This window comes from Montipora capricornis, chromosome 11, assembly GCF_036669925.1.
Source record: "Montipora capricornis isolate CH-2021 chromosome 11, ASM3666992v2, whole genome shotgun sequence".
In the NCBI taxonomy this organism is placed as follows: domain Eukaryota; kingdom Metazoa; phylum Cnidaria; class Anthozoa; order Scleractinia; family Acroporidae; genus Montipora; species Montipora capricornis.
In genome coordinates, this window is record NC_090893.1 from 26,123,673 (window position 1) to 26,128,672 (window position 5,000).

Consider the following 5,000-nt stretch of genomic DNA (forward strand, 5'->3'; position numbering starts at 1 on the left):
TTCAACTTAAATGTTATTTTTTCAGTTAAAATATTTTATAGCAACTTTGATATATCCAGTTACTCTTCCGTTTATATTACGAGCACAATAAAGATTGTTGTACGAACGGTTTTTGGGGTACAATACTGGATTGCGTGAGCAGGCAAAAGTTATGGCGGGAAATGTAAATGCAACATAAAATTGACTGAGGTCTACATGGTAGTCTTCCCATCAGTCCCCAAAGGCACGAAAAATTCAACAAAGATCTGAGGGCCGTATCTCTAACTTCCACGTTGTCTAAAGTTACCGAGGGGTTTGTTATTGATAAATAACTCACACCTGTGGTGCTCGAGGGTCAGGGCAGCGCTCCAAAATGGCTTTTGACCTTGTAGACCATAATTTACTGGTCGCCAAACTTTATAGTCTAGGAGTTAAACCCACCGTTGTCAACGGGGTTGCGGACTTTCTACGTGAGAGATCCGAACTTGTTAAGCTCGGCTCTGATTGTTTCTCAGAGTTCACCCAGTCCCCGCCGGATTCCACAGGGTACCCGCATTGGTCCGGGGCTCTTTTTGGTCATGATAAATGACCTCACAACTACGGATAACTCTCTATTGGCCATGTGGAAATTCTCTGGTGATACAATGGTCTCGGAATATGTTCCATAGTTCGGCGCAAGTAATTTACAAGCCACAGTGGAGCATATCGTAAACTGGTCCAACGTCAACAAATTCAAACTGAGCTCACTTAAGTGCAAGGAAGTCCGTAGGGATTTCCGCAGGAAAGCAATCTTAGACATTCCTGCTCTTGAGGTCAATACTAACACCCTTGAAACTGTTAAATCACTCTGGTGAATTAAGGCCCCAGATCTATTTTTTGAAAATAAATGAGGGGGTGAATTCATTATTAGTCCGCTAAAGCAGACAGTTTTAAGCAACAGGTCTTCTCGTGATGAACCTGAACGACAAGCGCCCCATCCTCCACAGGATCCTGCGGCTTTACCCGCTGTTGTTGAACCTCCAGCCCCGAATCAAGACATTCACAAAGATCCTTCTCAAGTCCAGGAGGTCTTTATTCTTTCATTTCTGTTCTTCATGCGTTGCTCGGTTCATCCGCGTGTTCAGCATTTCGCTTACTCTTCCCACTTATAAGGTTCTCTTGTCATACTGTTGGCGCTTTTTTCTTTTTTTTTGTCTTCTGTTTCATTCCAGGTTACATTCTGCTCTTATGTTCTTTATTAGACTTTGCGCAATGCTTTTTTTGCAGATTTGTGCAGGTTTTGGTTCTTTTTGTTTGCCCCGTGCAATTTTGCTTTTGTGTTTATTGAATAGTTTTCCCCATGTTACATGGGACGTTGTTTGCTAATATTTGTTTCTCCATGCTTTCGTTCATGGTTTCGGCGTTTTATTTTGTTATTGCATGGAATGTTATTTATCTTACTTTTTTCCTCACGCAAATTCTATTGTCTTTTTGGTTGTGTTGTCGATAGTGCGAGATGTAAAAAAAGATCTTATAAATTTAAAAATGCTTCTCTTTAGTTTTCCCCATGTTACATGGGATGTTGTTGATTTATATTTGTTTCTCCATGCTTTTCTTCATAGTCTCAGCGTTTTATTTTGTTATTGCATGGAATGTTATTTATCTTAGTTTTTTCCTCACGCAAATTCAATTGTGCTTTTAGTTGTGTTGTTAGTGGGGCGTGAGATGTAGTTCAGCTCCTTTAATCTTTGTTTTTCTCGCGCTAGTTGTATAAGCTTTGTGGTATTAGATGTTGTTTTTGCTTAGTGCAAATTTATTTCCTTCATTAGTTTTGTCTTGGTTCATTTACATGATTTGCCTGCATGGAAGTTTTGTTCTGCTATATTGTTCTTGGCCCAGTCTGTGTTGTTTTTTAGTTAAAATGCTGTGTGGTCGCACGGGTTTTGTCCAGTCAAAACTTTTCATAGTTCAGATTCCTTCTCAGTTTTACTTCAGTTTTGTATGTAGTTTTTTTAATTACTAGCCTTTGTTAGTTTTTACGTCTCTTGGGATTTTGTTACACCTTTTTGCGTTCCTTTTCCCGCGTACTTGCAAAATTTTGTACGCAGCACTCATTGTACTTTGTTTTATTACTGTTTTGTTTGTTCTGCGCGCTTATCCTGCGTTCTTTTCATTATGTTTTAGACTGATGTTGCTTCACTTCTAAAACGAATCGAATACCTTGAAAGTCAATCAAAGGGAGATTTTTATTCTCAACTGCTTCGTTTATCCAAGTATGTCCTGCGCAGCACAGCTGATTTCGACAAGTATACGGCGGTGTCCATGGCTGAAGCTGCCTCTATGGAGGCTCACCGTATCAATGATCCCAAAGCCTCGTTCCTTGACGCAGCCTGTCAAACCTTGAGAGCGCAGTTAGATAAGCCCACTGATAAGTTTCAAGCGCATTTTTTGGCTTTGTTTAGTGACAAAGATTACACAAAGGTGTTGGAGTGCATTGCTAAGGTGGATAAGACATTTAAGAGCAACGCATCTGCTTCCTCTTCCAATGCACCCTCCGCTCGCAGCCCTCGTTCTTCAAGAGTGGTTTGTTTCCACTGTGGAATCCTGGGTCATGTTGCCTCCATGTGCTCTCCGTAAGCGCCAGCAAGGATATCAAAGCAGATTTGGTTCCGGCTCCCGCTTTTTTCCATACTCCAGGCCATTTCGTTTTGGTTCCGGCCAGCGCCCTGGCCAAAGCCAAGGTCCAAGCTTATGACTTTCGTTATTTGATATTGTTGCTTACGTTCAAGGATTTTTGTCCTTTTAATGCTACAATTTGCGATAATTAAATTTCTTTACTGCCTATATTTGTCTACCTTTATTTTGTATACCCTCCTTTTTGTTCCCAAGCGTTTTGTTCACCATATTTTTGACTTCGTTCCCTTTAGCCTTTACTCAAGCGACTGCGCATTCATCCTTCCTTTCCGGATTGGGAATGTACTGAAGCCTTCCATCCTCTTACTGTAAACCGTACCTCTCCACGTTGGATTGATGTCAATGGGAATTGTTTAGATAAGACTCAGGGGTTGATAGCCAACAATGTGCATATTGAACAAAGCTTTTGTAGATGCTGTGGCCGCGGGACAACAGTTGGCCAATGTTTCCATGCTGGCTTTCCGTGATCCAGAGAGCTTTACTGCAGGAAATCGTCATAACCACACCGCGGTTTGGGAGCATATTGCAGCCATCGCTCCCTATGAACAAACCGCACTTGTGCTAGATTGGATAAGGAATAAAGTTAGCGTTTTTTTCCTTTTTTCAACTTTATAAAGGACAGTTTAAAGGACAATTCTGACTCTGAAATTCCTCCTTCGGTGGTTTTTCAAAATTCTGTTTCATGTAAGCCTTATGTAAAGTTTATATCCGATACTATAGTTAACAGATTAGCTTCGGAAGCTATCTCTATTTGGGGTAAAGTTGGGGAGGTTGCTCCGCCTCACTTAGTAATGCCTCTTACCGTCGAGCCTTCAAAACCACGTTTGTGCAATGATAACAGGTTTTTAAATCTTTGGATCAAGGATTCTCCCTTTAAGCTCGATTCTCGCGCTGCCCTCCCTCGCTACGTTTCTGCTAATTCATACCAATCTGTTTGTGACGATAAGTCTGGCTATGATCATTTGTTACTTACTTCTGACAGCCGCACATTCTTCGGTTTTTGTGACCTCATTCGTATAGTCCTTGGATCTGACTCGCTTGACCTTAAGACCTTGCAACGGCTTTCTGGGAAGTGCACTTCTTTTGCCTTGGCAGTCCCAGGTGTAGATTAATTTAGCTATTAGTAAGGCCACTCGTTCATCCCGTCCCATTACCCTGTCTGGGCCTTTGAAAGCAGGAATTGCCTCCTGGACCTTCTTAGAATCCATGGAGGTTTTTCTTCCCTGGCGTTCTGAATTTCATCGTCAGATAGTACTCTGCTCTGATGCTAGTGCTTTCGCGTGGGGAGCAGTCTGTGCTTAATCCCGATGCAAAGTCTGTCGCCATTCGGGATTACTGGCCTCTTCTCTCGGTATTAACTGTAAGGAAATTCTCGCCTTGTGTAATGCCTTGAAGTCGTTTTCTTCTACCGTTAGTAACTGCTGGGTTGACGAGTTCACGGACAGTCAAGTGCTCTTGAGAGTTTGGCGCCGCCAAGGAGCTAAATCTCCCTCTCTGATTGCTTCTTTGAAGCGATTGCTTGCTGTTATTTCTGACTCTAACATTCCCTCCAAGTGTAATGTTGTTGACCCTCCTTCTCGCACTCTTTCTTTGCAAGATTCCAAATTATCGCCAAGTGTTTGGGCGAGAATTCAAAGTGCTTTTGGCGGGCTTTCGGGTCACTCTGTTGATTTAATGGCACTCCCGTCGAATGTCCAGAGCTCCATTTCAGGTTCTTCTCTTCCCTTTTTCTCTCCTTTCCCAGTTCCTGGTTCTTCGGGTGTCAACGTTTTTGCTCAAAGTCCTTCGCCCAAAAGGGATCTTTTTGCAAACCCTTACGCCTTTCCCCCGATTATTCTTATTCCTGATTTGCTGCACTTTCTCTCGTGTCAAGCTATCTCCTGTACACTAGTTGTCTCGGATGTCTGTCCTCGTAAATTTTGGTGGCCTCTTTTACATCAACATGATTCCTTTATCTTGGCAGTTAAAGGTTTTAAGGGCATTGTGTTACTTCCCACTACTTCCGGTTTTTTTTTCACTTGGCCTTTGCTGTGGGACTTGTGGGTATTCAGGTTCACCCCTGTCTAGTAAAGCAAGCTTGGGGTCGCCATATACATTCCTGTTAGTGTTTTGTTATTAAATTTCCTTTTCAAAATGTTGCCTATTATGTTTTTATTAGACATATCGAGATATTGTTCTAAACGAGGTTGTTGTAATAAATTTGACTGGTTTGGGTTACAGTGTTTTAGTCCTCGGTTAACTGGGTGCTCTTGTGCCTTTTGCAGGTTCTTCCTCAAGTTGCTCGTTTATTTACACCAGCTGTCAGTTGTCCTACTTGTAGTTGTCCTAATGACCACACGTTCAATTTT